This window comes from Doryrhamphus excisus, chromosome 12, assembly GCF_030265055.1.
Source record: "Doryrhamphus excisus isolate RoL2022-K1 chromosome 12, RoL_Dexc_1.0, whole genome shotgun sequence".
Classification (NCBI taxonomy): domain Eukaryota; kingdom Metazoa; phylum Chordata; class Actinopteri; order Syngnathiformes; family Syngnathidae; genus Doryrhamphus; species Doryrhamphus excisus.
In genome coordinates, this window is record NC_080477.1 from 918,414 (window position 1) to 941,063 (window position 22,650).

The 22,650-nt window shown below is 38.1% G+C and overlaps 1 long non-coding RNA gene across 5 annotated transcripts; it reads left to right on the top strand.

The window, feature by feature from the left end:
• The first annotated feature begins 120 nt into the window (after positions 1-120).
• On the top strand, positions 121-21,075 carry LOC131139835 (uncharacterized). 5 transcript variants are annotated; one of them, XR_009132308.1, is made up of 3 exons: positions 121-218; positions 1,146-1,285; positions 20,807-21,075. It is a non-coding gene; the product is annotated as an uncharacterized LOC131139835 (long non-coding RNA). The 5 variants fall into 5 exon arrangements; XR_009132307.1 differs by having other exon boundaries at positions 20,843-21,075; XR_009132304.1 differs by lacking the exon at positions 20,807-21,075 and adding an exon at positions 5,045-5,785.
• Positions 21,076-22,650: the final 1,575 nt, after the last annotated feature.

A 22,650-nucleotide genomic window follows, 5' to 3' on the forward strand; every position in this document is an offset into this window, starting at 1 on the left:
TGTGTATTCATTTAAAACAATAACACTACTTAAATACCAATAAGGTAAGTTTGATGTGTAAATATAATTGATTAAACGAAACCAGCGATCATAACAAATGCACGTGAACGCAGAGGAAGTGACGTCACGAACCAATACGGAAATACCAACACATGCGGAAACATAGCCGGTCGCTACTCATTACCGGCAATTCACGAATATCCCATAAAAACGTCAAGGTAACAGTTGGTATAATTAATTTAAATGAAGTCGGTTTCAGACAAGCTATTCAAAAATGTAACGACAGTTTGACCATCAAAAAAACTCGAATATCGACAGGCGAAGCTAACGAGGCTAAACTACGCTAAGCTAGGTTACGTCCATAAGTGCCCACTCTGATTAATAACACTGCACGGTAATTTATTAAATCAAATGTATTTTTTAAATCAATGTTTGTAGCCCCGATGGCTTCTGTAGTATCATACATACTGTATAGTGAGTCTCACAAATACAAAAATGACATTACATTTGCACTTTTATTTTTATCGTGAACATTTTGAACAGTGCACGTGGTACATACTGACATTTAAAAGTGTATTTTTTTTTACCTTCATTTTCCTTCCTTTGTCTATTTTTCCCATCCTTAATATCTTAACCAAGTCTAAATGCTAAACATATCATATTTATTATTAATTGTATTTATTTTTATTTCATTTACTCATACTAAATTGCAATCTATTTCCTCGCATTTCACAAAATACTTCCTACTATCATTTTTTAATGCTAATATTATATCAATAATAGTGGTTTTTTCCTAATTTTCCTTCCTTTATGACTTAATCTATCTATTGCCACTAATTTTGTTGTAACAGACATGGAGGGGATTAGTGAAACATGACATGAAAATGTAACCACTTCAATAATAAATCATACCCAAATAAAATAGAGGTATTTAAAAAACTTATATACTCTAAAAACATACATACATTCTGTTTTGCTTAGCAGTTCTGTAGGTTTTGTGTTCCACAACATCCTTTGAAAATGGACATCTTGCATACGTTTCTCAGTATAGCTGGCGTACGTGTTAATTGAGTGTCCCTTTCTGCGACGTGCACGTTAATTTCCCCAAACAATATATGTGTGGTGATTAATGTTGTGTCTTGCAGTGCAGCGAAAGGAAGGAGGCAGCAGCAGAGGCCACACACTGTTAGGCCAATGTTGTGTCTATCATTTGTGGGCGACTGAGGACGTCATCCGGTAGTCGGCAGATTGGGGTCAGCGGTTCACCTCAACAGGTTGCATGCAGGTAAGAAAGTGTGGGGGTGTTTTTTTTCCTCGGTGGAGACCCACAGTGGAACAGCCCTTAGGTCAAACACAGTCTGCAGTCTGTAGAGAACAACTGTTGTATGCCTGGAAATATTCTTATCCATTCGGGTCATTCCAAAACAGTTGCAAACTTACAAGAAAAAAAGTTGTAAATTTACAAGAAGTCATAAATTTACAATAAAAAAAAATTACAATATATTTATATATAAAGTCATACATTTACAGGAAAAAACAGTGTAAATAATATGGGAATAAAGTCATCCATTTACAAGAAAAAAGTTGTCAATTTACAAGAATAAATTCATAAATGTGCAAGAAAAAAAATCTTACACGTGAAAAAAGTTGTCAATTTACAAGAATAAATTCATAAATGTACAAGAAAAAATAATACATATGTGAAAAAAGGTGTAAATTAACAAAAATAAATTCATACATGTACAAGAAAAAAATATGTGAAAAGTTGTACATTTACAAGAATAAATTCATAAATTTACAAGAAAAAAAGTCATACATTTACAAGAATAAATTCATAAATGTACAAGAAAAAAGTCATAAATATTTGAAAAAGTTGTAAATTTACAAGAATAAATTCATACATATACAAGAAAAAAATAATATGTGAAAAGTTGTACACTTTCAAGAATACATTCATAAATTTACAAAAAAAGTAATAAATATGTGAAAAAAGTTGTAAATTTACAAGAATAAATTCATAAATTTACAAGAATAAATTCATACATTTACAAGAATAAATTCATACATTTACAAGAAAAAAGTCATAAATATTTGAAAAAGTTGTAAATTTACAAGAATAAATTCATACATGTCCAAGAAAAAAATAATATGTGAAAAGTTGTACACTTTCAAGAATAAATTCATAAATTTACAAGAAAAAAGTAATAAATATGGGAAAAAAGTTGTGAATTTACAAGAATAAATTCATAAATGTACAAGAAAAAAATATGTGAAAAGTTGTAAATTTACAAGAATAAATTCATGAATTTACAAGAAAAAAAGTCATAAATATGTGAAAAAAATTTAAATTTACAATAAAAAAAGGTGTAACATTACAAGGAAAAAAGCCCTACTATAGGAGTAAAGTGTTAAGTCCTAAATCTACAAGCATAAAGTCAAACATGTACAAAAAAATGTGTACATTTACAAGAAAAAATAATGATGTTTTTTTGCTGACTCATTGTGAAACTGGATTGACACTTGCACGCGAACGTATTGACAATGATTTATTTTTAGGCCTGGATGAGCACATACTGATGAACGTAATGGAAGGAAACATGACAAGTCCTCATTTCTTACATTACACAACCCGTTCTATGTGACTCGGACAAGCGAGCGCAAAAATAGCATTTGTGTGGTGTTCCCAGCCGAGGATGTGCCTCAGGTTGTTCTTGCAGGCCCTGCAAATGAGGAAGGGAAAGGACAAAGTAACTGGAAAGCTGCCAGCGCCACACAATGTAAAGCTAACACATTCTCCCAGTTTGACCCGCTATTTTTCACTTCTGTTTACACTGTAAAAACACCTGATGACAATCTTAAAGACATACATGTCGCAAGGTTGTTTAAACATTTTTATACCTCATTAAGAAGATGAAGCCAGTTAAGACCACCAACCTTTGGGGAGCGGTAAGCTACTCTTACGGGACGGGCAATAATAATAACCCCCTGAAATCAATAAATCAACGAGAAAAGCACTTCACAATGAAATGTATTTTTTGCCCTTAAAGGGTGCTCTGATATTGGGGTGAATCTGGGAATTACCATCGCCGGCTCCCGGCCCGGCATGTTGCTCGGCCTTCCCGAGTAGATAAGCATTTCCAAGAGTCAGCAGGAAGTGTGTTGTGCACATCTCATCAGTTCAACATGGTTCACTTTCACACTCAGGATCTGCAAACAATGGAGGCTGGGGCGGGGGGGGGGGGGGGGGGGGGGGGTGTCGCCAGGTCACCAGAATTGCCTATCGCTAATATTTTAAGAGATGCTCTTCTTGTTGCTAAAAATGACCTGAGTGATTTTTCATGCACACAGTAGGATTTTCCATACCACCATGACTTTCAATGGATGCTATAGCGTGGGGGGGCATGGTCTTTGATACATTTGTACATTGACTCATTCGGCCAAAACAGGTAATGATGCAACCCCACAAATGGAGAGACCACGTTTGGTGCAGTTTTGAGCCGGATAAACTCGGAAGAACCTGCAACTTTCCCGTAGGAATACACACTGCACAGCAACCAGGAAGTGAAAAGGCACAGGTTAAAGTTGTACATGTATGAAAATTTGTCATCATTTTATAATATTAGGGGGTAAAAAATAAATATATGAAATTAATGGGGCAAAAAATCCTATTAAAGACATAAATATTTGAAAATGTGTCATACTTTTCCCATATTTGGGGGTAAAAAATCTTACATTTTGAGGTTGGTCCTAAATATATGACAATAAAGTCATAATTTTGCCGTTTATAGGCGGAAAAAAAACTATATTGTGTGGCCAAAGTTGTAAATATATGAAATTAATGGGAAAAAAAATCCTAGATTTTGAGATTAAATAAAAAAAACAACAAATACAAAACTAAAGTCGTAATTTTGCCATATTTAGTGAAAGAATTTTATATTTCAAGGTTAAAGTTGTAAATATGAGAAAATAAGTCATAATCTTCCCACTAATATTCTGCAAAAGGAGGGACCACGTTTGGTGCAGTTTTGAGCTGGATAAACTCGGAAAAACCTGCAATTTTCCCGTAGGAATACACACTGTACAGCAACCAGGAAGTGAAAAGGCACAGGTTAAAGTTGTACATGTATGAAAATTTGTCATAATTTTATAATATTAGGGGGTAAAAAAATCTTGCATTTTGAGGTTGGTCTTAAATATACAGTAAAGTCATATTTTTGTCATATTTGGGGGGGGGAAAAGTCCTAGATTTTGAGATTGAAGACATAAATATATGAAAATGTGTCATACTTTTCCCATATTTGGGGGTAAAAAAATCTTACATTTTGAGGTTGGTCCTAAATATATGACAAAGTCCTAATTTTGCCGTTTATAGGAGGAAAAAAAACTATATTGTGGGGCTAAAGTTGTAAATATATGAAATTAATGGGGGAAAAAATCCTAGATTTTGAGATTAAATAAAAAAAAAAACAACTACAAAACTAAAGTGGTAATTTTGCCATATTTCGTGAAATAATACTATATTTCAAGGTTAAAGTTGTAAATATGACACCCATTGAGGGCACATTTTAATGCAGTCACACTTTAAGAATTGCAATTTAGAAACATTAATATACGTATTTAATACATTTTAGTTGTACAATATGGAAATTAAAAAATGGACACACCTCCTGTTGCTCTAGCATGGCACCAAAAGGCAGCCGCCCCCTGAAAATTCCCATAGCGTGCTAGCAGCTCGTACCAAAGTTCCTCTTTAGAATACGTGCGCGACTAAGATCAATAAACATTAGCCCCCCCCGCCCACCCCCCCTCGCTCTGTCTGCTCCTAAAGAGAAGGTTAGGCCAAGCCCGTGTCCTCCTCCTCTCCCAATATACATTCCCTCCTGCCCAGCGCAGGAAACCAGACCCCCCCCCCCCCCCCCCCCCCCCCCCCCCCGCCCTCTCAAGACAGGAAGCCGTGTTGTCCCGGCGTGCTCGGAAAAGGCCGGCGCGATATCAATTGTGGAAGCAATGTTTATCCTCTAAGTTTTTTTATTTTAATCTCCAGCTCTCAGGCGTGTGGCCGGGGGAGCTGGGGGCCAACGTGACGAGCGGCCCGGCCCGGGGCGGGGCGGCCGCCTTCACACGCGATGCCATGCTCCCGACAAGACCCCCGCCCGCCTTGCCCGCCCCTGCTTTGGGCCACAAACGAGGGAAATTAGGGTGGGGGCCCCTCCCTAGCTGCTGGACTTCCGGAATGTTCCTTAATGATATCTGCCATTGATCTGTGTGGGAGAACGCCATGGGAACTCCCCCGAGTTCCAGTGAGGGACTGGACTTTAAATGGTGATGTGAATTCCATGACGGCCATACGATGCATCAGTAGGGCCGCACCATTTCCTCACTAACGGAATCACGGAATTGGCCAATAAAGACATCGTTTACTGATCAACGCGCAATCTGGCCAAAAGTGACATAATGCCATGCTATCACGAGGAGAAAAGATGTTCGTATTTCCCCTGCGGACCGCTCAACCGTGGCGAAATTCCATCCCAAACAATAAGCCACACCCCCTCAAACTAAACCTGGCCTAACGGCGGCCGAAAATACCGGCGACAGTTGGCAACAAACCTTGTAAGGTCCTCTCGTACGGAAAGGGAATGGAAGCTAGCAGGATTAGCTTAGCTTAGCTAGCACAGTGCTTCTCAAATAGTGGGGTGGGTACCCCCCGGGGGGGTTGTGTGGAACTGTCGGGGGGGCGTGAGAGGTGTACGCCAACATGTAGAAATTTATAGTAGCCAACATGCAATTTGGCTCTCAAATACGCTGGTATGTATTATGGTATGTATTATGGTATGTATTATGGTATGTATTATGGTATGTATTATGGTATGTATTATGGTATGTATTATGGTATGTATTATGGTATGTATTATGGTATGTATTATGGTATGTATTATGGTATGTATTATGGTATGTATTATGGTATGTATTATGGTATGTATTATGGTATGTATTATGCATGTGTTATGTTTTTAAATTGATCTGAAATACTTGTAAAAAAAAAAAAAGGTTAAAGTTGTGGATCACATGTAAAAAAAAAAAAAGTTATTTTTCTCCATTAGGAGGGAAAACAATTCTACACTTTGAGACTGAAGCCATAAATAATATGATGATGAAGTCGTAATTTTGACAAAATTAGGGGAAAGAAAATCCTACATTTTGAGATGAAAGTCCTAAATATATTAGAATAAAGAGGAAACAGATAGAGGAAACAATCCTATATTTTGAGGTTAAAGTTGTAAATGTATGAAAATTTGTCATAATTTTCTCATATTGTGGGGTAAAAAAATATTGCATTTTGAGGTTGGTCTTAAATATACAATAAAGTCATAGTTTTGTCATATTTAGGGGGAAAAAGTCCTAGATTTTGATATTAAAGACATAAATATATGAAAATGGTAAAAAAAAAAACTTATATTTTGAGGTTGGTCCTAAATATATGACAATAAAGTCATCATTTTGCCGTTTGTAGGAGGAAAAACAAAACTATATTGTGTGGCTAAAGTTGTAAATATATGAAATTAATGGGGGAAAAAATCCTAGATTTTGAGATTAAAGACATAAATATATGAAAATGTGTCATACTTTTCCCATATTTGGGGGTAAAAAATCTTACATTTTGAGGTTGGTCTTAAATATACGACAATAAAGTCATAATTTTGTCATATTTAGGGGGAAAAATGTACTAGATTTTGAGATTAAAGACATAAATATATGAAAATGTGTCATACTTTTCCCATATTTGGAGGTAAAAAATCTTACATTTTGAGGTTGGTCCTAAATATATGACAATAAAGTCATAATTTTGCCTTTTATAGGAGGAAAAAAAACAATAATGTGGGGCTAAATTAGTAAATATATGAAATTAAGGGGGAAAAAAGATTTTGCGATTAAAGTAAAAAAAAAAAACCCTACAAAACTAAAGTCGTAATTTTGCCATAATTCTATATTGCCATTTGCCATAATTCTATATTTCAAGGTTAAAGTTATAAATATGAGAAAATAAGTTATAATCTTCCCACTAATATTGTGTTGTAAATATTGAGATGAAAGTAACATAATGTAACATTACTGACACCTAGTGACCAGTCTGGGGTACTAGATATTGTACACTCAAGTCTCTGAATGCGGCTAAAAATATGTCAAATTTGCTTTAATATGTCTACTTTTTAAAGGAATAATAATATTTGATTTTCATGAAGAGTAAAGAGAACAAGCGAGTGGAAGGATAAGCCAAGGATGTTTTGGGACGGTTCCAGTGTGTAGCGCAGGCGACGTGTGAAGCGTGTTCAGGACTGTCACTGTGTCACGCGTGTTTGTTTGGGCTTTGTCTAAACTGAAGCGGCGGCTTGGTGGGCCTGTTTGACTTGGACGGCCGCCCGCTTCCTTCACGTGTGTTGATCCGCAGCGTGACAAAACATTTCCGAGCTAATAATGACATTGTCGCTGGCGGTAATAAAGACGCTCGCCGCTCTGTTCACACAGGTGAGTGCGCCAACTCGCCACCCTGCCCCTTCCTGCCCCTTCCTGCCCCTTCCTGCCCCTTCCTGCCCACACTCGTCTGTGTTTACAGGCGGATTGGGGTCACCCGATAAATAAATAAATAAATCACAGCTCAAAAACCTGTAGTGGTTTCATTCAGTCTCGTGGTCTTTGCGTGAGCCTCCAGGATCTCGCGTGAGAGTCCGCAGGTTTTTAGCTGTCACAGTGTGACAGGAGCGTGCGACTTTACCTCCCCGAGTCCTGGTTAGCGTGAGAGCTAAGGGCTGCAGGCCAGGTTTTTCCAGTTTTTCTTTTTTTTTTTTTTTTTTTTTTTGTTCTCACTCTATTTGTTTTTTTTTTTTGAGAGCTTAGATTTATGTAAACTTTACCGACTTGGTCAATGTGTGTTTTATGTGTGTCTCAGCAGTAAAAGGAAGTGAAAGAACTCCTGTGAAAAACAAGTTGGGATGATGGACGTTTCATTGATTAGGAGCAAAAATAGCCATCCTAGTTACCGTACAATTTAGTTCCTATAGTCCAAACGTAGTAAAGGGTTTAAAACAGAGTGGACAACAAGCACAAAGAAGCACAAAACTTACCACTTCCACACGCAATGGGAGGACACGTTGGACAGCTCATCTCATGTCTTGTGTGTCAGGGCCACATTATTGAAAAGAAAATAATAATCTGAGATTTTGAGAATTCAGCAAAATATTACTCAAATATTATTATTTGTTTAAAAAGTAGACATATTTAAAGCAAATTTGACATATTTTTAGCCGCATTCAGAGACTTGAGTGTACAATATCTAGTACCCCAGCCTGGTCACTAGGTGTCAGTAATGTTACATTATGTTACTTTCATCTCAATATTTACAACTCAATATTAGTGGGAAGATTATAACTTATTTTCTCATATTTACAACTTTAACCTTGAAATATAGAATTCTTTCACTAAATATGGCAAAGTTATGACTTTAGTTTTGTAGTTTTTTTTTAGCTTTAACTTTAATCTCAAAATCTAGGATTTTTTCCCCCATTAATTTCATATATTTAGAACTTTAGCCACACAATATAGTTTTGTTTTTCTCCTATAAACGGCAAAATTAGGACTTTATTGTCGTATATTTAAGACCAACCTCAAAATGTGAGATTTTTTACCCCCAAATATGGGAAAAGTATGACACATTTTCATATATTTATGTCTTTAATCTCAAAATCTAGTACATTTCCCCCCCTAAATATGACAAAATTATGACTTTATTGTATATTTAGGACCAACCTCAAAATGTAAGATTTTTTACCCCCAAATATGGGGAAAAGTATGACACATTTTCATATATTTATGTCTTTAATCTCAAAATCTAGGATTTTTTCCCCCATTAATTTCATATATTTACAACTTTAGCCACACAATATAGTTTTTTTCCTCCTATAAATGGCAAAATTAGGACTTTATTGTCATATATTTAGGACCAACCTCAAAATGTGAGATTTTTTACCCCCAAATATGGGAAAAGTATGACACATTTTCATATATTTATGTCTTTAACCTCAAAATCTAGGATTCCCCCCCCCAAATATGACATAATTATGACTTTATTGTATATTTAAGACCAACCTCAAAATGCAAGATTTGTTTTACCCCACAATATGAGAAAATGATGACAAATTTTCATACATTTACAACTTTAACCTCAAAATATAGGATTGTTTCCTCTCAACATGGCAAAATTATGACTCTATTCGAATATATTTAGGACTTTCATCTCAAAATGTAGGATTTTCTTTCCCCTAATTTTGTCAAAATTACGACTTCATCATCATATTATTTATGGCTTCAGTCTCAAAGTGTAGAATTTTTTTTTACCCCCCCTTTATTTTTACATGTGATCCACAACTTTAACCTTTTTTTGTGTTTCTGATCAAATTAAAAACATAATACATACCATAATACATACCATAATACATACCATAATACATACCATAATACATACCAGCGTATTTGAGAGCCAAATTGCATGTTGGCTACTATAAATTTCTACATGTTTTGAGAAGCACTGTGCTAGCTAAACTAAGCTAATCATGCTAGCTTCCAATATATTTTTACAATGTGCAGTGTGAAGAAAATAGCAAATGGACCCCGGGCCGCACTTTGGCCACCCTTTTCTGAGCTGCTTGTGGCCCTCCGTGTATCCACGAGGCGTTTGAAATGCACTTTCCAGACTTCTGCAGCCCACGTAAAAAAGAAAATGGAGGGCTTTCCCACTTAGTTCTATCGGTGTGCCGTGTCTGCATTCTGATAGGGCGCTGCTTCCCATGGCTGTCACCTTATTCCTCGCGCCTCGCACCCTGTCATTATCACGCCGCCTTGCATAAACAGCACCTATCAAAGGCAGGAACTCACCTCCCTCGCGTCCAGCCGGAAGCCTTGCCGGTAAACTGATCCACGGACGATAAGAGTCGCTGCGCGACTTTGTTTCTACACCCACCCACCCCAAAAGTTTGGTTTTATTTCCTGTTTGTGTTCCTGCCACCAAGTTGTCAAGAAGCTGGAGTCAGCCATGTTTATCATCACTTTGTTGCTTTTAGTAGTTGGGGATTTTCCCATTCAATTTTTGATGACAGCTGCACGGCGGTTGAGTGGTTAGCGCGCAGACCTCACAGCTAGGAGACCCGAGTTCAATTCCACCCCCGCGCATCTCTGTGTGGAGTTTGCATGTTCTCCCCGTGCATGTGTGGGTTTTCTCCGGGTACTCCGGTTTCCTCCCACATTCCAAAAACATGCTAGGTTAATTAGCCACTCCAAATTGTCCATAGGTATGAATGTGAGTGTGAATGGTTGTTTGTCTATATGTGCCCTGGGATTGGCTGGCCTATCCCAAGACAGCTGGGATAGGCTCCAGCACCTCCCGCAAACCTCATGAGAATAAGCGGTAGAAAATGAATGAATGATTCATTTGAGCTGGTTTCATAATTATACCTCTTGAGTGTTAAGTTGGTGTGTGATGAGTTTAGTGTTCTTTGTAAGAACACTAACACATTCCAAAAACATGCTAGGTTAATTGACTCCAAATTGTCCATAGGTATGAATGTGAGTGTGAATGGTTGTTTGTCTATATGTGCCCTGTGATTGGCTGGCCACCAGTCCAGGGTGGACCCCGCCTCTCGCCCCAAGACAGCTGGGATAGGCTCCAGCACCCTTTGTAAGAACACTAACACATTCCAAAAACATGCTAGGTTAATTGGCACTGCACGCACTGGCTGTCCGTTACTGATTTATCAAACTGAGCAAAGATTCACCAGTTGTTGTGTGGAGAAAAGCCCTCCATTGTGGTTTCCGTGGCCGTCTCCAGCCAAGAACCTCACCTGGCGGAATAGCCGAGAAAGCAATTACCGTGTAGGAGTCCGACTTCCACTTCCTGTCGGCTTCCGGCAGCGGAGGCGGCAGCTCGCATGACAAGAGGCCATTTGACTGTTCCTGCCCTCGTCCTCCCTCAGCGTGGCTCACATCTTAAAAACCACACGGCAACGGGGTCAAGCCCAAGAAGAGCGCTATAGCGCCGTTGACGTGATTGTCTCGTGTCGCGTGATCATGTGCGTGTCCGTCAGGGGGCCCCGGGGGTTGCACGTCAGGGTGAAAAGCGGGGGGAGGGTGCAACATGCACACGGGGCGTCGGTGTCGTCAGGCTGCGTGAGCGTGATGTGTGCGCAGCCGGGCCGAGCCATCGGGTTCTCAGCGACCGGGCCAAGAGGTCCGCAGGGGGCCATTAAGGACTTAACTGGCTCCCGGCGGCTTTATTTATCAAAGAGATCCCCAGCCTTTCAGTTCCCGCAGCTTGACTTTCATTAGCCTGCTAATGTGCTACTGGCAGCAGAGCGCAGCGGATTAGTACACACATTCGTGGAACACTTATGGCGGGCGGGGGCCCTCCAACAACCAAAAAAAACCTTCCTCAAACTAACGATAGCGTCGACCTTTTCACAAAACACAATCGATGAGAACACGTGTGGGCGGACGGGATGTCTTTTAATGACGTTATTGTCCTGCTGCGTCAACAGTTAGTGTGCGTTGATCAACCGTTAGCATGGGTACGCACAACCTACACAACTGTAACACTTTACACAAGTTACGGTCATTAGTAACGACAATTACGTAAGAACACTATATCACTAAATAACATCGCAGAAGTTGCTGTTAATTAGCAGAATTATGCACACAATCCATAGCTCAAACTGAAATCAAATACCGTATATAACTATACCACTGCAGTACATAATAAAATGTATGTTTGGACGGAAGTAGTTAGTCACGCTTGTTAGCATAAAACGTCATAGAAATTGCGTTTCTATCGTTTGTTAGCAGGATTATGCAAAAACCCGAGCAATAAAAATGTATAAAAGTCATCGCCAGTTAGCAGGATTACGCAAAAAGCACAGCGACAAACTTCGTAAAAGTTGTTTTTAATTGTTAGATAGCAAGATGACGCAAACAACTTGAACGTTAAAATGTTATAAATGTTGTCTTTTTACAACAAGCAAAAAATACAGAAATAAAACTTTTTATTGTTAGCAAGCTAATGCAAAAACTACAATGATAAAACTTAATAAAAGTTGTGTTTTTATCGGTAGTTAGCAGGATTACGCAAAAAGCACAGCGACAAACTTCGTAAAAGTTGTTTTTAATTGTTAGATAGCAAGATGACGCAAAACAACTTGAACGTTAAAATGTTATAAAAGTTGTCTTTTTACAACAAGCAAAAAATACAGAAATAAAACTTTTTATTGTTAGCAAGCTAACGCAAAAACTACAATGATAAAACTTAATAAAAGTTGTGTTTTTATCGGTAGTTAGCAGGATTACGCCAAAACAGCATTGTGTTTTTATTGTTAGCAGGATTACACAAAAGCAACACCGATAAAACTTTAGAAAAGTTGTGTTTTTATCAGTTAGCAGGATTATGCAAAAAACGCAGCAATAAAACTTTATAAAAGTTGTTTTTGTTGTTTGGAAAATTATGAAATACATACACCATTGAAACTTGTTAAAAGCTGTATTTTTGTTGTAAATTAGCCAGATTAGACAAAAAAAAATACAGTGAGCAATAAAAATGCATAAAAGTTATCGCCAGTTAGCAAAGATAGCAAAGATTACGCAAAAAGCACAGCAACAAACTTCGTAAAAAGTTGTTTTTAATTGTTAGATAGCAAGATGACGCAAACAACTTGAACGTTAAAATGTTATAAAAGTTGCCTTTTTAATGTTAGTTAGCAGGAACAAGCAAAAAATACAGAAATAAAACTTTTTATTGTTAGCAAGCTAACGCAAAAACTACAATGATAAAACTTCATAAGCATTGTGTTTTTATTGTTAGCAGGATTACACAAAAGCAACACGGATAAAACTTTAGAAAAGTTGTGTTTTTATTAGTTAGCAGGATTATGCAAAAACCCGCAGCAATAAAACTTTATAAAAGTTGTTTTTGTTGTTTGCAAAATTACAAAATAAATACACCAATGAAACTTGATAAAAGCCATAAATTAGCCAGATTACACAAAAAAATACAGTGATAAAATACTGCATATAACTATACCACTACAGTACATAAAATGTATGTTTGGACGGAAGTAGTTAGTCACGCTTGTTAGCATAATTACGCAAAAGCTACAGAAGTAAAACGTCATAGAAATTGTGTTTCTATCGTTTGTTAGCAGGATTATGCAAAAACCAGAGCAATAAAAATGTATAAAAGTCATCGCCAGTTAGCAGGATTACGCAAAAAGCACAGCGACAAACTTCGTAAAAAGTTGTTTTTAATTGTTAGATAGCAAGATGACGCAAACAACTTGAACGTTAAAATGTTATAAAAGTTGTCTTTTTACAACAAGCAAAAAATACAGAAATAAAACTTTTTATTGTTAGCAAGCTAACGCAAAAACTACAATGATAACGCTAAAACTACAATGATAAAACTTAATAAGCATTGTGTTTTTATTGTTATTGGATTACACAAAAGCAACACGGATAAAACTTTAGAAAAGTTGTGTTTTTATTAGTTAGCAGGATTATGCAAAAACCCGCAGCAATAAAACTTTATAAAAGTTGTTTTTGTTGTTTGCAAAATTACGAAATAAATACACCAATGAAACTTGATAAAAGCCATAAATTAGCCAGATTACACAAAAAAATACAGTGATAAAATACTGTATGTAACTATACCACTACAGTACATAAAATGTATGTTTGGACGGAAGTAGTTAGTCACGCTTGTTAGCACAATTACGCAAAAGCTACAGAAGTAAAACGTCATAGAAATTGCGTTTCTATCGTTTGTTAGCAGGATTATGCAAAAACCCGAGCAATAAAAATGTATAAAAGTTATCGCCAGTTAGCAGGATTACGCAAAAAGCACAGCGACAAACTTCGTAAAAGTTGTTTTTAATTGTTAGATAGCAAGATGACGCAAACAACTTGAACGTTAAAATGTTATAAAAGTTGTCTTTTTACAACAAGCAAAAAATACAGAAATAAAACTTTTTATTGTTAGCAAGCTAACGCAAAAACTACAATGATAAAACTTAATAAAAGTTGTGTTTTTATCGGTAGTTAGCAGGATTACGCCAAAACAGCGTTGTGTTTTTATTGTTAGCAGGATTACACAAAAGCAACATCGATAAAACTTTAGAAAAGTTGTGTTTTTATCAGTTAGCAGGATTATGCAAAAAACGCAGCAATAAAACTTTATAAAAGTTGTTTTTGTTGTTTGGAAAATTATGAAATACATACACCATTGAAACTTGTTAAAAGCTGTATTTTTGTTGTAAATTAGCCAGATTAGACAAAAAAAATACAGTGAGCAATAAAAATGCATAAAAGTTATCGCCAGTTAGCAAAGATAGCAAAGATTACGCAAAAAGCACAGCAACAAACTTCCTAAAATGTTAGATAGCAAGATGACGCAAACAACTTGAACGTTAAAATGTTATAAAAGTTGTCTTTTTAATGTTAGTTAGCAGGAACAAGCAAAAAATACAGAAATAAAACTTTTTATTGTTAGCAAGCTAACGCAAAAACTACAATGATAAAACTTTAGAAAAGTTGTGTTTTTATTAGTTAGCAGGATTATGCAAAAACCCGCAGCAATAAAACTTTATAAAAGTTGTTTTTGTTGTTTGCAAAATTACGAAATAAATACACCAATGAAACTTGATAAAAGCCATAAATTAGCCAGATTACACAAAAAAAATACAGTGATAAAATACTGCATATAACTATACCACTACAGTACATAAAATGTATGTTTGGACGGAAGTAGTTAGTCACGCTTGTTAGCATAATTACGCAAAAGCTACAGAAGTAAAACGTCATAGAAATTGCGTTTCTATCGTTTGTTAGCAGGATTATGCAAAAACCAGAGCAATAAAAATGTATAAAAGTTATCGCCAGTTAGCAGGATTATGCGGTAAAATGTTATCGATGTTATCGCGTCTCCATGAAAGAATATCCGATATTGGGGTCAATATGATGAAATGGTTCCCTCATCAAATCCCCTGATACTTTTGGCTGATGTTCTGCTTGAACCTTTGTTGGTCCATCTGGCAGTCGGGGTGGGGGGGTCGACCAAGTGCCGTGGTCAAGGATACTCGAGGACAACGAGGGGAGCCCAGGTTGATCCCTCCCTGTTTTGGCAGCTGGAGTCGGGGGATCTACTGTAAGTCATTTATGAGCTGGTTTGCGCTCTGACATGCGAGCGGCTAACGTCTGAGCATTAGCAAACAAGCCTTATTTGGCTATTTGTGGCGGGGAAGCGCGGGCTAGCATCTTAGCATTCTAGCGCCCTGTCGTGACTGAGCAAACGGTTCAAGAGCAGACACTAACTTGACCGTGAGCCGTTCCAGTAGGCCTCAGATTGGATGTTGATATCTACCTGAACGTCAACATCAACATGTGGTGAATCACAACTACAGCAAAAGGTGGTTCGTGAGCCAAACCAGGACCAGGAAGGACATCACACCGGCCTTGGTCAGTTCAGTTAAAGTGATTTTTTAGCAGGTCTTTAAAAACTGCAGCGTACTGGCTGTCATATAGAGGATCTTTGATTAGCGTTTGGGGAGTAGGTTCTGTTTTTGTTTTTTTTTTTACGGCAGGTCCTTAAAGATTGCAGCACTCTCCTGTCATATAGAGGATCTTTGACTTGCATTTTGGCTGTATCTTCTTCAAAACAGCAGAAAACTTTCATAGAGGATCTTTGACTAGCGGTTTATAGAGGATCTTTGACTAGCATTTTGACTGTATCTTCTTCAAAACAGCAGAAAACTCTCATAGAGGATCTTTGACTAGCGTTTTGGCTGTATTCTTCAAAATAACAGAAAACTCTCATAGAGGATCTTTGACTAGCATTTTGGCTGTATCTTCTTCAAAACAGCAGAAAACTTTCATAGAGGATCTTTGACTAGCGTTTTGGCTGTATCTTCTTCAAAACAGCAGAAAACTTTCATAGAGGATCTTTGACCAGCATTTTGGCTGTATCTTTGTCAAAACAGCAGAAAACTCTCATAGAGGATCCTTGACTAGCGTTTTGGCTGGATCGTCTTCAAACAGCAGTAAACTTTCATGGAAGAACTTTGACTAGCGTTTTATAGAGGATCTTTGACTAGCATTTTGGCTGTATCTTTTTCAAAAGAGCAGAAAATTCTCATAGAGGATCTTTGACTAGAATTTTGGCTGTATCTTCTTCAAAATAGCAGAAAACTGTCATAGAGGATCTTTGACTAGCATTTTGGCTGTATTCTTCAAAATAATAGATAACTCTCGTAGAGGATCTTTGACTAGCATTTTGGCTGTATCTTCTTCAAAACAGCAGAAAACTTTCATAGAGGATCTTTGACTAGCGTTTTGGCTGTATCATCTTCAAAACAGCAGAAAACTCTCATAGAGGATCTTTGACTAGCATTTTGGAGAAAACTCTCATAGAGGATCTTTGACTAGCGTTTTGGAGAAAACTCTCATAGAGGATCTTTGACTAGCGTTTTGGCTGTATCTTTGTCAAAACAGCAGAAAACTCTCATAGAGGATCTTTGACTAGCATTTTGGAGAAAACTCTCATAGAGGATCTTTGACTAGCGTTTTTGCTGTATCTTCTTCAAAACCGAAAACTCTCATAGAGGATCTTTGACTAGCGTTTTGGAGAAAACTCTCATAGAGGATCTTTGACTAGCATTTTGGCTGTATCTTCTTCAAAATAGCAGGAAACTCTCATAGAGGATCTTTGACTAGCGTTTTGGCTGTGTCTTCTTCAAAGTAGCAGAAAACTCTCATAGAGGATCTTTGACTAGCGTTTTGGCTGTATCTTTGTCAAAACAGCAGAAAACTCTCATAGAGGATCTTTGACTAGCGTTTTGGCTGTATCATCTTCAAAACAGCAGAAAACTCTCAGAGGATCTTTGACTAGCATTTTGGAGAAAATTCTCATAGAGGATCTTTGACTAGCGTTTTGGAGAAAACTCACATGGAGGATCTTTGACTAGCGTTTTGGCTGTATCTTCTTCAAAATAGCAGAAAACTCATAGAGGATCTTTGACTAGCGTTTTGGAGAAAACTCTCATAGAGGATCTTTGACTAGCATTTTGGAGAAAACTCTCATAGAGGATCTTTGACTAGCGTTTTGGAGAAAACTCTCATAGAGGATCTTTGACTAACATTTTGGCTGTATCTTCTTCAAAACAGCAGAAAACTTTCATAGAGGATCTTTGACTAGCGTTTTGGAGAAAACTCTCATAGAGGATCTTTGACTAGCATTTTGGCTGTATCTTCTTCAAAACAGCAGAAAACTCTCATAGAGGATCTTTGACTAGCATTCTGGCTGTATCTTCTTCAAAATAACAGAAAACTTTCATAGAGGATCTTTGACTAGCATTTTGGCTATATCTTTGTCAAAATAGCAGAAAACTCTCATAGAGGATCTTTGACTAGCATTTTGGCTACATCTTCTTCAAAACAGCAGAAAACTCTCAGAGGATCTTTGACTAGCATTTTGGCTGTATCTTCAAAATAGCAGAAAACCTTCATAGAGGATCTTTGACCAGCATTTTGGCTGTATCTTCTTCAAAACAGCAGAAAACTCTCATACAGGATCTTTGACTAGCATTTTGAAATTGCGATATTGGTGAATGAAAATTGTTAAATCCCGATGTTCTTGAACCTTGCCTTCCAACCCCTCCTTCTGCACGTATGTTTAGTTGTCCGTGTCAGGTGTTCATTTGTCCCTCTCTTTGGCACGCTAACCTCCTGAATGTTTTGACTGAGACCGCAACCACGGTGGAGGGGGGGGGGGGGAGAAGCCCCCACGCGGGTCAAAGGAAGTGGTCAGAAGTCGCGTGACGGTGCGTGCGAGCCCCAGGGCCCCACTTGGGAATGGGCGTCTCAATGGGCCTGCCTTGTGTTTGTCACGTTTTGTAAAGGCCTGCTGATCTTCCATTGTTGAGCAGACTGCCGGGACAAACGGGAGCGGGAACACATATAGGGTGTCCTCCAGGACGGGAACAAGAGGAGGAAGAGGCTTTTCAAACGGGTTCCGTACAGGTGGAGATGTGTGCTGTCTTACACGGAAACACCACCATCTTATCGTGTAGGTCGGGTTTCTGCGTTGTTTCCATGCAAGGTGCACGCTGATAAAGGTCATGATAGCGTCTTTGCTCTAATCTACACATTCACGCTCCTTCTGGGACGCAATCAGCACAATCAGATGTCCGACTTACCACGTTAATGCCGCAATTATATCTGGGCTATTTACTGGACTTAACCACTAGGAGGATGGAGCGTTAGCAAAGCACTTTCACCACTCATACGAGTATTCTTCACAGCACAGTAGCCGCATGAACCAATGTTGTAGTAGTGCTAAGCAGAAAACTGCACATTGAAAATGCTTGATAGTCAACAAATGTAAAGCGATTGTAACACACATGACTTTCACATCAGCAGCTGAGTACTGCAACCAACATTTTAAAGCGCATGCAGAGCTAGATAAAGCTGCTGGATGCTGACCACTCAAATGCAGCTTCTGCGATCGTCTGGAGTTAATAGAAACTAAATTAGTTACCTTAATTACCTACAGCAGGGGTCTCAAACACGCGGCCCGCGGGCCAAATGTGGCCCGCAGGACACTGGTTTGAGGCCCCCGCCTTGATATGAAAGTTTAATGTTAGTGCGGCCCCGCGCAAGTTTGATATGGATGCTGTATGGTATCATGTACCCAGAAAAAAATATTACGTTTGATTAATGTTCATGTTAAAGGTTAAATAACTGTTAATAGTTATCCTCCCTATCCGTGTGGAAGTGGTAAGTTTTTGGCTATTTAAGTTTAAAGGAAATAACTTGAAGGCTACCGTTTAGGTCGCTAGCTCTCTAGTTTGCGAGTTAGCATGTGTCTCAAGACCCTGCAGTTGCGCAATATGTTGTAAATAAAAAGAGTATAAATGTGACTATAGTCGTGTTTTGTCATGTCTACAGGGCTCTAATAATGCTTTGTTCATTTTAATATGAAAAAAATCATTTGTCTACCCACCAACTATATGTGCTTTCTTAAGTTTTTATTATTTGCTGTTTTATTATTATTATTATATTTATTTATTACTGATTAATTGATTTTCTTTATTCTTGATTTGTTTATTTTTCATCTTATTTTGTGCAGAAAAATAAAAATTAAGATATTTGAGAACAGTGGAATGTTTTATCAGAGCTTTTCTTGTAGAAAATTGAAACCACAGCAAAGTTTTGGTTTTCATTTTTCTGTTTTTAATAAATGCATTTTTTTACAAAAAACCTGATGCGGCCCAGTCTCGCACAGACCCTAGCTCCAGTGGCCCCCAAGTAAAGTGAGTTTGAGACCCCTGTCCTAGACTAATGTTGCCCTCTGGTGGCTAAACCGTACAATAACCACTTCAGTGGCTTTGCAAGGGAACTCTTTAAAAAAAATGATGGTTCCACTGATGGAATGCTTTGTGATGGTGTGTTCAGGTCCTTGTGGACATACCTAACTCTATATTGGTATCTGTGGTGATTTGAACAAATGTGTGTGTACACTTTTTAGACATGCCTCGCCTTTGTTTACAGTACGTGTGTACCCATTATCAGTGTGAGTGTGTACACATTGTTGATGTGTTTTGCCCTGATTCGCTGCATATGTGCCAAGACTCTGTGGGTGTGTGACACTCTGCTTCTGCATGATGATTGGATGATATCTGAAGCGGAATCCCTTTTTGATTGACAGTGAAATGAGCGATCTTGGAAGTATAAACACTGTCTTTGATTCTGTTGTTCTGAACTGATCCGGAGACTTCACCGATCCCCAGCGACTTTGTCTTTGTTAATAACGACTAACGTTGTGTTTGGCGACTCGCTTAGCTTCTGCCCCAATCACAATCACTCACACTGAAGGTGTTTGCTCAATTTTGCTAGCTAAAGATAAAAGCTAAAACAAACACACCGTCTTTATACACGCACCCACACAAAAACGGACTAAACATCGGGTACGCATACGACAGCTTGCTTTGCACCAAAGGAAAAGCAGACATCTTGATGCCCCTGCAAACGAAGGAAAAGATGCCTTGATGCCCCGCGAACAAACGAAAGCAGAAACACCATGAAAGACGCAAGCAAGGGCAGCGGTGAAAGCTGATTGGTCCAGGACTCCAGCCTCTTACACAATCTCGAGTGTATTAAAGGCCGGGCAGGGAAAAGGAAGGGTGCTTTTTTGCAGCTGTGCTGTAATAAGACCCGCTTACTTGTAGGCATACAGGGACTGCAGATGATCCCGGACGTCTGTATTAGGTATTGTTGTCGGGAATAAATGATTTGGTTCTCAATTCTATGATTAGGTTCTTTATGATTACCTTATCCTCGATTCGAAACCCACTTAGAGCCGTTCACACAGTAGCCTCGCGCAGTAGCTGCTAGCAAGCTGCACATCATGGCAGATACTGGAATTGACAGTTTGCCCACCCATGCCCTGCACCAGAAGGTGAAAACCACTCATTAGCCAGAAGAAAGGCCGTGTAGGAATTTGCCAAAAATACAAACATAAAAGGACACCGTCTGTTATTTCAGTGACGTGTAAAAAAATAAAAATAAAAAATGAAAATGTCAACTTCATAGATTATTATCGGCATTGATTTATATCTTTTGCAAAAATAATATGAGAGAGCAAAGCCGAAAGGCAAAGCTCTCAATTTGCCAATTTGGTCCATCTATGTTCTTACCCTCAACTATGGCCATGATCTTTGGGTAGTGACCATAAGGACCTCCCTGGGGAGGGTGTCAACAGGTGGAAGGCCTTGAGGAAGACCCAGGACGCATTGGAGAGACTCCAGTCTCCCAACTGGTCTGGGAACGCCTCCTCGGGATTCGCTGGAAGGAGCCGCACAAAGTGGCCGGGGAGAGGGAAGTCTGGGCCTCCCTGCTTGGGCTGCTGCCCCCGCGACCCGACCTTGGATAAGCGGTAGAAGATGGATGGATGTACAAAATAAATAGCAATAAATAATTTTGTTGTTATTGGCATTAGATGCCCTTTTGTCTGGTTTGAGCACCTGCCGCCCAAAATATACATGTCCTCCATATGAACTGTAATTCATACTTTTAATGGGCAGATGACCGTTTTTTTGCTGTGGCATTCCGTGAAGGTAAAAAACTGTGTTTTTGAATTTTTTGTACTTTTTGAGCTAGTCTACAACTAATTCACCATTTGACTTTAATAGGTGTCAAAGAACGGGTCGCGTTTATTACTAATGACCTGTTTGATGTCAAGAACGTGTGTAGCGCTGTGATGTTTTTGATGTGAAGAATGGCGAGTTTCGAAAGAACAGAATGTGACGTGTTTATACATAATATAATAATCGAATCATAAGAATTGTACACGGTATCAAACCGTTTTCAAATATATCTTAACTTGTGTACCTCGATGCCTGTGGAACCTTTTAGTACAGATTTACATCACTGTGTTAGCGATAAGTAGGGATGTTTTTCTAGCTGCGATTAATTGCAGTTAATTATGCATTAACTCTGGATGCGATTAATTGTGATTATATAGTTATTTTATTATTAATTATTTATTTTTTATTATATTTACTTTTATTATTAATATTTTAAGCCCTAAAAATGTCAAATATTCAATAAAAAAAGTCGCAATTGTACAATAAATATATATAAAATATTTACATAAAATAATACATAACTGGGAAATATTGGTATCAAGGCATCTTGATTTTTTTTCTATTTTTTGGGATATCAGTACTCTAATATTCTATAGCTTGAATGTAAATTAGCATTATAGTGGGAGCAAACTTGTAGTCAAAAGCCAAAGAAAATGCAATTTGGCAATTTTACAACCTCCTTGTTACATCATTTAAAATTTAAAAAGATAGTCAACATGATTATTTTACTCGAGGTGCAACCATGTAGTGCTGCTCCACCGTCTCATTGGGCGTTCCTTCCCCTTTAGCCAGGAGCAGGTCATCCTTGGGCCAGTCCAGGGAATGTCATCAGCCCTCCCAATGTCCCGTTTGCAGTGGACCTTTTGGCTTTCCTGTTCAGTGTGTATGGATAAGGCCTTTGGTGACAAAATGCTGACCACTAGGAGTATCAGTGACCTCTGACCCCATGTGACCTTACTTCCTGAATTCATTTGAGACTATATTGGTCATGCAGCTTAGTTGAGTACATTATCATATCAATCTAACCATAAAAAACTTACATATCAGCTTAACTATAAAAATATTTTTCTGTTCTTCTTAAGCGTTTATGTGTTTTTTAATGTGCTTAAATGTTTTGTTGTGCTTTTTCTGGCTGTCACGGTCAAAAAGGAAATTACGTGCAATACCATTTTTGGCCACAACGTCAGCATGGGTGGGGCGTTTGGCGCTGTTCCAACAATGGAGCTAATGATTGACGGTTGATAAGCGAGTAAGGAAAACTGCTGGGTGGATTCAGATTGCTAAATTTAATGTCTAAACACAGCTGATGACACTTCCGTGCAATACCGTTTTTGTCCACAACACGGGAGAGGTCTGGTGTTTGTCGCTGTTGCAACAAGTACAAAAACGATTGACAGTTTGACACCGAGAAAAAGAAAACTGT